The sequence below is a fragment of the Rhipicephalus sanguineus genome, chromosome 10, assembly GCF_013339695.2.
Source record: "Rhipicephalus sanguineus isolate Rsan-2018 chromosome 10, BIME_Rsan_1.4, whole genome shotgun sequence".
Taxonomy (NCBI): domain Eukaryota; kingdom Metazoa; phylum Arthropoda; class Arachnida; order Ixodida; family Ixodidae; genus Rhipicephalus; species Rhipicephalus sanguineus.
In genome coordinates, this window is record NC_051185.1 from 50,482,664 (window position 1) to 50,496,313 (window position 13,650).

The following is a 13,650-nucleotide window of genomic DNA, read 5'->3' on the forward strand; positions in this document are numbered from 1 at the left end:
CTTCCCTCGAACCTCACGCATGCAGCATGACCGCCGTTACCATTCTGCTGCCTACACCCACTCGAGGCCCATGTAACCATTCCCGGAATCCAAAAGAAAAAAAAAAACAGTTGTTATAATAAGCCCTACAACAGGTCACGCTGCTGTACCTGCATGAGAAACACAACGGACGCCTTTGCATTTACACGGATGGTTCTGTTTCTTCTGCGAGCTCAGCAGGGACAGTGGTTATTCCCGCGAAGTACGCCACCATAAAATTCAAGACATCGCATTTGATTTATATCATCGACGGCTACAGAACTCGCCGCCATCCGTGCAACAGTAGAGTTTGTAGTTAAAGAACCTTCGCAATCTTGGTCCATCTTCTCCGACTCCAAGGCAGCTTTTCAATGTCTTATTTCGCCATTTCGTTATGGACCTAATGAGCACTTAGTTGCTGATATAAGGCTCCTTCACCACAATGCAATCGAGAAACAACACAGCATAGCGCACCAGTGGATACCGGGTCATTGTGGTATATACGGTAACGACCGTGCGGATGAGGCCACCCGATCTGCACATGACAGTGCCCACACCGCAGATATGCCGTTCTCCAGAACCGATGCAGCTGCAAAGCTTCATTTGCTGGCACGTGAACGCACACTTGCACAGTGGAACTAAGCGGACTTCACGAATGCTCGTCTACACAGCTTGGATCCCAATGTTCAGCTCCGTCATCCGTCAGGAATATCTCAAGCTGAGGAGACGATTCTGTGCCGCCTGTGGCTTGGCGTGGCCTTTACGAATTCCTACTCCTGTCGGGTTGGAATGGCCAACAACTCTACGTGCGATAACTGCAGTTGCGAAGAAAAGATAGCGCATCTTCTGTGTGAGTCTCCCCGTTTCAGTGCGCCAAGAGAAGAACTTCCCGATGCGTTAGATAGACTTGATAACAGCCCTTTGTCAGAACAAAGGGTTGTGGGACACTGGCCGAGTCCGTCCTCAGTACAGAAGGCATTGAAAGCATCATTTCGTTTCTTGCGGACAACTGGTCTTAGAGAAAGACTTTAAGCAGTGTTGTATTCTTCTTTCTTTTTTTCCTTTTCCTGTTCTTTTTTTTGTGACATCTCTATTCTATAATCTTCTATCCCCCTTACCCCTTCCCCCAGCACAGGATAGCCAGCTGGTCTAAGAACGGGCTAACCTCCCTGTCTTTCCGCTTGTTCCATCCTTCCTTCCTTGTGTCAATTTGTTTTTCATCGCGGTGTCCACTAAGTATGCAACCATAAGCCATTGAACCATAAGCCATTGAAAACGTCCTGCACCGCCACGCTCGCACAAGTGACAGTCCCTAGCTAACGCCAAGGAGGGAACAGGCAAAAGCAAATACTATCAGGAGACGCTCATTAAGTTATATTGACTTTCTCAGTCAACTGTATCGTACCACCACCCATACACCCATTCCTGGCGATTTCTGCGCCTCACCCGATGTTGCATTACCTCTGGTACTGACGCACCTTTGACACCTTCAACCACGATGTCACGTGCCGCAAAATCTTCAAATAAGTCATAACATGAAGGGATGAAAAAAAAATTGGCCGCCATCCCGCCCTGCGAAAGCGAATGTCCAGCGAAGCTGTATCAAGCACCGCACATGCTGACGGGAGGGGTGGGGTGGGGGGAGGTAATGTTTAGTTAGTTGTTGGGGTTTAACGTCCCAAAACCACGATATGATTATGACAGATGCCGTTGTGGAGGGCTCCGGAAATTTCGATCACCGGGGGTTCTTTAACGTGCACCTAAATCTAAGTAAACGGGCAGGGGGGGTATGTTTGATTATTACTTTAGAGTAACGATAGTGATAACCGCTTTGTGGTCGCTTTGGTAGAACGTGATTGACTCAGCGACCGTTTTCAGCAAGACGAATTGGTTCCATTGGTCGAGCATTCTATTCACGCTGTTTTACTGGTGTATTTAATTTCAGTGGTCTAGCCACGGCAGTTTTAGAATGAACTGAATGAGTTGCTAGACGGGTCTCCCATTTATATATGAAAGTGGGAAACACACACGAGGAGTAAGGGTCGTTTGACGTCATTCAAAGCCCTCGCGTGAAGTGAAAAGTTGCGGCAACCTAATCTTTACCGGGACCGCGGGGGAAGGTGTTCCCATTGTTCACAGGTGCCTTATCATCCAGCATGCGGTTTTGATGCTTGTTTTGTGGTTTTCTTTATTGAAACGAATACTGAGCGCTATGCTGTATGACTGATTACAAATAAAGATATGTCGTTTGCCTTCAATTGTTAAAGGGCCCCTAAACTACCCATAGGTCGAAATTTAATTGTTGCGTTGCAGTTGTGCATGAGTCTACAGCAAACGAGTTCGTCGGCTCGTCTGTCCACCTCTCCGAATGCCCTTCCTCAGCGTCCCAAGTGAAAACGCAACGAGCGCGCACATCTGCTAGCAAAGGAGCACGCGAGCTCGAGCGTGTGTTGGTGGTTTAAGGGCCTGGCGTTTTGTTTTCAGTCCACGGAGACAGAATCATCGCGGGGTAGAGGTATACAGCTTCGGTGTAAAATCCGTCGACACGAGGAGCCGCTAGAGTCGACGTATCCACAAGTGGACTTGTCTACTTCAAGGCTGCAACTTCACAACACGAAGTCATTGATGCCGACACAACACACGTTCATTGATTACGTCATGACGACATCATGACATGACACCATCGATGATGGTCTGTGACATTTTGCTTTGAGCATCATGTGATGTGTATGTGACATCATGCGACTTTTCGGCCTTTCGTGTTTACGCCGCCGGCGGTCGGCGACGCCAAACACCGCATTCTTTGTACTCATGATTAGAGACCGGATTTTAGGCAAATACCTATTTTGTTCCTTAAAGGGACACTAAAGGCAAATATTAAGTCGACGTTGATTGTTGAAATAGCGGTCCAGAAACCTCGTAGTGCTGCTTTTGTGCCAAGGAAGTGCTTATTTTGAAATAAAATCACGTTTTTAGTGGTCCGCATCGCGTTAGCGCGCTTCAAATTTCCCGCCTGAAAATACGACTCTCATACGTCACTGCTGCCGTGCCCAACGTTGCCCGCTTTTACTGCGCGGCCGCCGACACTAGTAGCAGCCGAGCGGAAGTAGCGGGAACCACAGTAGCAACAGCGGCGCTGCGGCAAAGACTTGCTCGGATGGACACATTCAAAGCCGTCACAAAGTTGCGGTTGGTCTCGTAATCCTCAGTACGAAAGTGCAGCGAGCACACACGCAGAGGATTTGACTGTTTAGCACACTGGCGCAATGGCATGGCACTAAGCCACTTCGAGCGTAAGGGTTCATTCCGCGGCACCCAGTGAAAAGACACACCGGTTTCCTTGCTGCAGCACTGGCGTTGTGCACCATTCGGGCATCCGGCAATGCATGCGGCATTTTGTCGAAGTTTCTGTCAGAGCGACTTTCACGAGCGCGCAAAACACGCACGGCAGTACGCGATCCCGAAACTACTACTGAGACGGGCGAGGCACAGTTCGGCGAAAACGAAACCTTTGAACCATGTTTGAACCACGCGCGCCGTTCCCCATGGCAACGCCACGGAGGTTTTGTTTTCCATGAATCAAGCGGAAACGAACAAACAGCATTTTATTACGTCTCTTGTTGCTCGGAATGTCCTTTTTTTACTGCTGCTAGTTTGATTACTAGTGATTTATTGTAGGCCGACTTCCCTACGTCATCGGGATCACTTCGAAAATGTGCACTCGTGGCGCTCATCATGTGATACATTTAGCTTAATTTCTCGGTAAGTAGGGCACTGCTGTTGATAATATTGCCGTTTTAGAAGTTGTCATACATTGGGCTTTCACTCTGACATAAATTGTTATTTGCCTTTAGTGTCCCTTTAATGAGTAATGATATATATGAAGCTTTCGGCATAATATAGACTCAACGTAAAAAAAAGAGTATTCGTTACACAGGTCATGCCTATGTAGACGAGTTCCTCGTAGAGGAGTTCGAGTCTATGTTCTACATTTACTGCACCGACTGGGAGTGGAGGACATGCCCCTTGTTTGTTTCTTTTTGTTTGCGACGCTACAATGGCATATGGCGTTCCGAGCGAGTCACGACTGCAGTTTAGAGGCCGTCAGAGTCGTGCCAGTTTTTAGATGCGAAGTATCTTAAGGCGGAGCTCAATCCGGTGGTGGTGGTGTGCGGCGTGACCACCCTTACTGCGCATGCGCATACCCTCTCCACACACCTCCTCTCCACTCCCCCTCTCCCCTTTCCCTCTCCACTTTCCCTCCCCTCTCCCCTCCCCTTTCCACTCTTCCTCTGAAACGCGGGCTAGACATGCCGAAATTCTCTCCTGCGCAACGCCGCGATGAGCTCGAGCGCATGCGCGTCCCCTCCGCTTCTCTCTCCTCTTCCACGCTGCCCCCCTCTCGCCCGCCTGTCGACCGCGTTCCCCGCTCGCCCTGTGAGAATTAACGGCCAGGCTAGATGGAAGATACGACGCGCGTAGCGTCCCTCTTCGCGTTCCACGACGCGAGGTCGGTAGCATGCCCAACGAACGCCAACGGAACGCGATCGTGCAAGTGCTCCGGCTTCGCATCGCCTCATGGTCCCCTTTAGCGGGAGATGGTGTAATTTTCTTTACTGTCAATCTTTATTGTGGACTTTGTAAATGGTTGCCTTCCAGTTCTCAAACACAGACAAGGGCATTGGGTGAAGCACGCACGAACATTATTAGAAGTTTATTTTTTGCCAAAACTTAAGTGAGCTCCTAAACAATCTCTGAAAGTACGAAGAACGAACGCGTTATTCTCTCCTGGCGTTTTCAGTCTTTTCGGCACAATTCGTGACGCCAACAGATGATGATGATAACTTTATTGTTCCATCAGATAAGGAGGTTCCTATTCCCTTTGTATGGAACATGACGGCGACGGCAAAAAGCCGTCGAGAGTGTCCATATAGTGGCGGTCGCAATAATATAAGAAGACAAAACCGGAGCTACTCCCCGTCGTGAAAGATCAAAAGTCGAGTACTGCAAAAGTTACTGCATTCGCGGTAATGGTTGACAATATCTGTCCCTTGAGTTGTAACGCGTACAGTGAACTCAGCGTCTCGCGGTCGAACCCTGTGCTTGCTCTCTGACAAACCGTATAAAGACGTCATTTGAATATACGCAACTATATCGTATATGTACATACATCGCCCAGGCTTTCCAGGCCACGATACAATTTAATCTTTCGATGACAAGCCTTGTTGCCGCTGCATTTCGCAAGTTGGTGTGCACGCTGGCGTGGCTTATTACATTGCTGCACATGCATCTACGCCATACGCAACTTCATTTTCAGAATGGACACGCTTGCATTAGCCTTCCATTTTTGTTGGCGTTCCATTTTTGTATATATGCACGTGCATGCATGCGTAAGAGAGTGTGTGTGCGTTCTTCACTATCGAACTGTACACGTAAGAATCAATATGATCCGACTGGCGATCGAGCAAAGTGCCCGGCGCCGTATTCGGCCCCTGCTGAAGTCGCTGATAAGAAAGGTATACAACACGGAGCCAAGTGCAGAGAAAAAAAAAAGAAACGCTACGAGTACTCGGTCAATGAGGAATAAATGAATAGTGTCAGCGATAAGAAAGGCCGACACGTCATCTCGATCCGTGTGAGAAAAAAAAAAGAGTGAGGTGATTGCTTTACGGCATTGGTGCTTACGATTCAATTGATCGCTTGCGTTTTCATTTAACGCGATTGTTAGTGTGTATGAGAACGATAGAGGGAGAGAGAAAAAAAAGATGATAGATAGATAGATAGATAGATAGATAGATAGATAGATAGATAGATAGATAGATAGATAGATAGATAGATAGATAGATAGATAGATAGATAGATAGATAGATAGATAGATAGATAGATAGAAAATATGCATTGCGTTTGCATTCACCTCTCGACCAGTGACATGTCATGAAGCCGTCATCACATAACGTGACGTCACAAGATGACATCCCATAAGATCGTCGCTTGGCCAAAGGTGGGCAATCCCGGAGGCACTGCAAAACCACGTGAGGTGTAGAAACCTTTCGAGGGGGGGGGGGGGAGGGGGATAAAGACAATCTCCTGAAAATAAAAATAAGATGGCTTTCGCCTTCGAGTCGTCTTAGGCGAATGATGCATGAGGAATCGTGCGACGCTCTGCATTAAGGTCGAAGTCTGGGTCACTTGGTACATGGCGCTGAGGCAAAAACCAGTCGAAAAGACGCCGAACAAGGGATAGAAGTTACACACACAACGACTGGACTAGTAACTGTGCTTTATTAGCTGACAGCAACTCCCAGAAGAACCATGCGCTGTTCACGAAAAAAAAAAAAAAACCATGAAGCCACGTTCTGCATTTCGCCCCACGCCCCATCGAAATGCAGCCGCGGTGGTCGGGAATCGAACTCACGACCTAGAGCTTAGCAGTGCAACAGCTCCGCTTGCTAAGCTTCCTCCGTTCGCTCGTCGTGATGTTTGAACGCGTAAGGCGACGGCCTTGCAGGCCACAAAGCGGTCAGCAGTTCTGTAAGCAACCATGTCCGTATCGTCGGTTCATAACCCCGAGTAAGAGCGCACCGTGAACCGCTATTGCCACCTCGGCCTCTGTAAAAACCCATAAACTCCTTTTATACCACCTACTACGATTTCTTTTCCTTCATAAATCTCTCATCGGCAACCATATTCCCTGCGTGTTCTACCGTACCGCCTTTACATTTTATTGCCTCGTCAAAAGCATCCCGCTCCCATCCTTAATCCGCGCTGCAACGCCGGGTTGTAAACGAACGGTGCTCCGCTTGGTCAGTCTGGCCGATTCAAGAGGCTCTTCACGGGCAGACTCGATTTAAAGCAAGAGCGTTCGTGACTGGACAGGCGTGGCGCTTGAGTACACCGAAGCGAGTCGTCCTATTGTACACGAAGGAACCGCGCCGTATATCTATATATAGGTCGGCACAGACTCTCTCGCTCATTCCCATCAATACACGCTCACACTTTGTTTCTTATTTTGTTATTTCTATATACACGCACGCGAGCTTCAGGCTTGTTAAAACCTCGCGAGAAAGAACAAAGCTGTAGGCTTAACACCGAACTCACGAGGGCGCGTCTATCAAGAGGGACGCACGGATGACCGCACACCCGTATGTACATACACACACAAAAAGGTTTTCCAGAGCGATAAGTGAAACGCGTCCAGCCGTTTTGTGTGCGCGCACTCAGGAATGGCTTTGGGCTTGAAGCAACTTCAGAAGTGGTCACTGGCGTAGTACGTCGAGCGTGCAAAGGGTCGATCGTTACTTTTTTGTTTATGTATAGTTTAGTTGCTTGTTGAACAACCTTGGCTGTATAAACACCGAGGGAAAAAAGAACGAGTTTGGTCGCCACGTACACGTGCAGATTTAACGGTACTGAGGTTTGTTCGCTTCAGTGAAGCGCAGTATGCAGTAAGGCCATTTCATTTCGCTGCCCGTTCGCCGGCGAGCTGATTGGATAGACTGTAAATAGATATGATGGAATTGGTGATTCCTGCCTAGATCCAGAGAGAGTCTGCACCGATATGAAGCAAGGGGAAAGCCTAAACTTAGTGGCGATGGTTAGTTAAGGAGTCCTCGTCAGGTTTTTTTAGCCTGGAGTCTTTTCCTCCTGCCGGAAATGTTTTTATTCTTCCCGCGAAATTAAACGTTCAATGGACAGCGGGTTTAAACTGCTGTTCAGGGCTGGTAATCAACGAATGTTTCTTAATTTCTTTTTTCTATGTATTCGCCCATGCTTACGCTGAGCTGTGCCGCACAGTGGGGAGTGTGGCTGGAAGTGAAAGATAGAAGAGAGAGCACAGTAAAAGCCACTTCAAGAGATAACTATCCATGCACCGCCAAGCCAAGCGCAGGTAGGGGTACAGACAGCCCTCTCCTTCATAAAAAAACCGGTGAGTGTCCGACAGTTCTGGAGCTCGAGTCTTCGACCCGGTATCTCTCGCATTAGAGGTGAACGCTCTGCTGGTTCACCACCGCTGTAGTTCCCGGATGATACGCTACTCTTCTCTTTCACCCCCTCCTTTTCTTTCTTTTTCAGCGTATCGCAGCGGAGATGTTATACGCCTCACCAAACATTCCTAGCACCACCGAGGGAGCAGGTGTGTATTTTGAAGCATTAAAGTTTGAAGACCCTGGCATTAAAGCTACTGGCACTGATGTCAGTGTAAGGTCACAGGCATTGAAGCATTAAAGTGTAAAGTGTAAAGTCCCGCTGCAGTGACCTTATTGAAGTGGAACCTCTTGCACCCTCTGTGGAGTGGCGTAAGAAACTAATGCGTTAGAAAAAAAAAATTAGCCGCGTATCTGCGTGCTTCGCTGTAAATGTCGTCGAAAGACGATTCTTCTGCCATTTATGTTTTGCCTTCCTTCAGACAGCGCCTCTATGGTGAATAGGCCGCCTCTGGCTGGAATTGATAAAATAGAGGAAGCAAGCGTGAGATATGGACGCCATCTGGCAGTGGTGTCGGGAAACATGAGCTTGTGCAGAACCGTAGTTTCTCTGGACCATAATAAAGTTCTTGCCATGCCATGTCATGTGCAGAACCCAGGGCCACTGCCAGGTGGCAGCACCATATCGTCGGCAGAGGGCTTTTTCGTGCATAGCGTCGCATTTTCAGCGCAGCCTAAGAAACTCTGGCAGAAGGCTTTTTCGTGCGTAGGGTCGCATTTCTAGCGCAGCCTAAGAAACACTATGGTCTTTAGAATTACGTATCTATGTATTTTCTAGTAAAGGAACACACCACCTAATACTTACGTATTGATGCTGCGCCTCAGATATGCGTAAGTGCTTTTTGATCGACAGTGTTCACAAGTATGGACGCAGCTACTACTTCAAGATGGCTGGGCGTTCAGCAAGTGCTTAAACTTTGGCCGGGTGACTGAATCGTGTGACAGACAGACAGACCAAAATTTCTGCGTTCAAGTATCCCAAGAAAGACTATCGTCTTTAAAAAACCTACTTATATGCGATCATTCCTTAGAAAACTCCCAAAGAAGACTTTGCGCCCGTCAGTTCTGCTGGTCACCCAGCTTTACAATGTGGAATAGCTCTGAGTTTTTTTAAATCCCTAATCTGTTTTTTTCTTGTGCAGGGCAGCAAACCAATACGCATGTTATTGACCTCCCTGTCTTTCCCTTTCGTGCTCTGTCTCTCACTCTTTCTTTTTAAGATTAACTTTCCACGGGTTAGATCGCTCGCCATTGTTGGTTCGCGCCGCCGCCAAAAAGGAACACCTCCTCCGGAAGGCGAGCCCGGAAATTGAAGCAAGCCGCGGCAGGTGTGTTGTGAGCGGGTTACACGACCCCTGGGTATTACACTCCTTCTCTGTAGGTGCACGCCGAAAGCCCGACGTATACACAAGAAGGCCAGGTGCTCGGGAACTGCGGATTACCATACCGCGGTCTCTTCCGACGCGTGCATGCGGGCACGGGGTGTATTCATTCGCAGTCGACCGAAGACCGCAGACAGAGCGGCGGTGTTCGCGTAACAAAAGCGACCTCGGAAGGGTGAAAAGAAAGAACTAGGAAGTGAAAAAAGAAATGAAGGAACGAACAAAGTACAAATAGCAAACACCACAAGTGGACGTACGCAAGAACCGAACAACAGAACCGACTAGTCTGCACCTAGCAGCGAACATGAAGGAAGGAAAGAAAAGGGGAAAAAAAAAACGAATAGCGATAGAGAGATGAAGTGAGTGAATGAATGAAGGAAGGAAGGAAGGAAGCAAGAAAGGTAGATGGAAAGAAGGAAAGAAGAGAAGAGAGAAAATCGTGTCTCGCTCGCGCATCTTCTGGCGCGAGAATTTCCCTCATGCGTCCGCGGACCACTTCTCGATCAATGTCGTGACAACCGTGCGCCGCTTCGCCCTCGCTGGCCTGAATGTATAAACGCTCGAAATGCGATAGACGGACCGACGCGGCTTAACCCGGCTTCGACTTCGGCTTCGGCTTCTGAAGCCGAGGAAGGCCAGAGGCAGTCGCGTGTGGCGCGTTGTTTGCGGGTCTTCCCGTACATAACGCTGCGATGCCGTTACATTCTGATGCGGGCCCTCTGCACCAGGGGGCACACCGGTCAATAAAGCGAGGAACCTGCAATCGATGGGTTAGTGCATACACGAAATATGCATTTTTTTTTTATATGAGCGCCAGTGGTGGTTTGCGTGCAGCCGTGGCTGTCGTGAGCGCCGCATTCGAAAAAAAAAAAAAGAAAAGAAGCGTGGCACACTACACACATATCGCTGGACTTTCGTCCGTGGTGTTGCGTGATATAGGAGTATCGCGTGAAGAGTCGTTTGTTTGGTTTCGTGGTGGGACTGTTTCCGTATATGCGTTTCGCGTATTTTGTAGTTTTTGTCGGCAGTCTCGTTCGCTGCGTTTACTGGGTCATGGGTGGTCCACGGATGACTCATACGTTGCGGTGCGTGAAATATCGAACACAACCACCCAAAGCGACAACAACAAATAAAAAAAGCGTTTTGATGAAAGGCGAAAAAAAAAAAAAAGCACTCGTAATGAACACGTTCAACTAAGCGTGTTGGCTATACCGAAAATACGGCCCGTAAATAATGTCTATAAGCGTCGTGTGAGTCCCATTTCAAATGGAAATATAGAGGAAAGTTAATATAATTATAGAGGCAATTGGGAATGCTGCAAAGGTTATAGTGATGTGACCTCGTGGGAAGCTTTTCACTTGTGGCCAGTGCCTACGAATTTGTGCTGCGTGTCGATTGAAAGCGTGCTCGAAAAAAATGGGCGCAGAAATGCACATCGCTTTAGCACTTCATAAAATGACGATACAGGAAATCTCGTACACACAGGCTCTCGCTCGCTCGCTCGCTAACTAACTAACTAACTAACTAACTAACTAACTAACTAACTAACTAACTAACTAACTAACTAACTAACTAACTAACTAACTAACTAACTAACTAACTAACTAACTAACTAACTAACTAACTAACTAACTAACTAACTAACTAACTAACTAACTAACTAACTAACTAACTAACTAACTAACTAACTAACTAACTAACTAACTAACTAACTAACTAACTAACTAACTAACTAACTAACTAACTAACTAACTAACTAACTAACTAACTAACTAACTAACTAACAGGCGCGCTTGTTTTCTTTAACAGAGTAAGGGCACATTTCACGTAGTGCCACTCTTTGTTGAACCGAGGTGAACTTGCACTGTTTCGGAGCAACATCAAGCGCACGGTGTACTCTCTTTCATCAAACCAGCTGCAATGTGTGAGTGTCTGAACCCTTCTGGTAAAGGCACATTGCATACGCGCTGACCTTGGAATGCCCGGGAAAGTGGAACTGTAATGGCATGGTAACCTACAACGATCCACAAGCTCTAACGGTTGCACAGTCTGCCTCAACATTAGCGTTGTTCTTCTGAATGGACCGCGCTCCCTAACAGACAGGGGCGATGTCGATTTCCTAATGGCCTTGTCGTAACAAATGACACGCTGGGCATAAGTGCACAGCACCCTCGCTGCGCATACAGCGTTATACGTATATAGGCATTGCAAGGGGAGCGTATATTTGCGACTATATCCGCAAGTGATTAGATGTCCCGCGCAAACATGAAGGGTGCATCGAGTCACTGTGTATTGGCGTGCCTACCACGAACGACATCTAGCTGCTGCTTTTACTTTTCTGCTTCAACAGTTCTGCACGGCCGACCGTGTCGTTGGTAATAATAACAACGCCCTCGAAATGTGTTTGTGTTGTGTCGAAGGCTTCGTTTTCAATGCGCTGTTATTATTAACCGCGAACCGAATGTGAGCTTGCCACAGTTTTTTATCCTCTTCAGGCAATGTTTGCAGCTGCAGAACTGACTGAAAAAAAAAATATATATATATATATATATATATATATATATATATATATATATATATATATATATATATATGTATAGTGTGCGGAGAGATCTCTTCTTTTTCTGTTCGTGCAAAGCACGAACATACCCCCCATATCCCAGCCTGCAGTAGCCAACCGGACTCTTAAAGGGACACTAAAGAGAAGCGATGAATCGGCCTAGATCAATAAATTGTGCTCTGAGAACTCTAATGTCGTTAATTTCGCCATCATAGTTTTATTAACAGAGGAGAAAATCAAGTTCAAATTTTCTTTTTTAAATTTCGCGTCGAAACTCCCCGCGTGACGTCATGGATTTATCGTATTTTCGCGCCATGGGCGCAACAAATTTAATTACCCCAAACTTAGTATGTTAAGTCTATGGCCTCCTCAGAGGACAATGTACTTCATTTTTACCGATTAGGAACTACGTAGTCCCTCGTAGGCGCCGTCAAAACATGTGACGTCACGGCGAATGGTGCGGAAACTGCAAGGGGGCGTCGCCACCCACATTTTGTTTTTGCGTGTTTTCTCGCTTACTAAGCGTCTTCTCTTAGCAAGCGTCGTGTTTTTGGTATAGTGAAAGAGTGCTTTACTAATCGTTTTGCTCTTTAGTGTCCCTTTAATTTTTAGTGGACCAGTGAGGTGAGTAGTGGGATTTGCCCAATTTCTGTGGCATTTACGCGCTATAGGAGTTTTGCAGAAGAGCTCTTATGGTCGAGGAGTGAAAAAGATAGAAAGCGAGAGAACGACTACACAGATGGATAAAGAAGCACATAGAAAGAAAGAGAAAAAAGAAAACGAATGGGAAGAAAGACACAGAAAGATAGAAAACAATAGAAACAAATAGACATAGAGAAAGAAATAGAAAAACACAAACTAAAAAAAAAAAACAGCAAGCATAGCCATGTATAGTACAGTATAGCAAGGAATGGGAAACAAACAGGTGAAAGGGTAAAAGTCTAGCCAAGCCATGCGACCATGCCTATCCATGCCTAGCCAAGCCTAGCCAAGCCATGCTAGGTGTCCACCTGCTCTGCTGTGACCCAGTCTTGCGTGACTTAGTGCAAGCTACGCAATTTTTTTGTTTCTTTTTCTTTCTCTCTTAGCTCACTCACTTATTTAATCAGGTACGCTCAGCTTCGACGTCACGAAAAGGGCGTCGTCAAATGCCGCGACGTCACCACGAGGCGAGGCTATGACGCAAAAAGAAAAGAAGCTTCGCCGCAAAGGCGAAGCAATGAATGCGACAGCAACAAATTGGAATATCACGCAAGGTAAGGTTAGCAGCTAACTGCTTTAGGATCCCATCTGGCGTAACCCTACAAAACGCTGGCACAAAGAAACGCGGCATCTGCATCGAGCGAAGCCATCCTTCGCGCTGTCTATCGCTTGAACGCAAACTGAGCAGTGACCGTAAGGCACGTACAAAGGTACGAGCAGTCTGCTGATCCCCGTCAAGATAGGGGCCCGCGCGAACGCTCAAAATACACTCAAAGTACGCAGTTCCTGCCGGATCCGCGCAGCACCCCTTCCGGGTGCACCCATGCGCCTTTCGCGCTGCGGAAGACGGCCGGTGCGTTTCCCCTCCACTTAAACCGCAGTCGTCGACTGCCCTCGCCAGCTTTCACTCGCGCATAGAGCATTCACCTGAATCATTCTTGATAAATTTGATTCACTTTAATGCGTGTTCGTTCACCCTTTATTCGTTTTATTGTACTTTTAC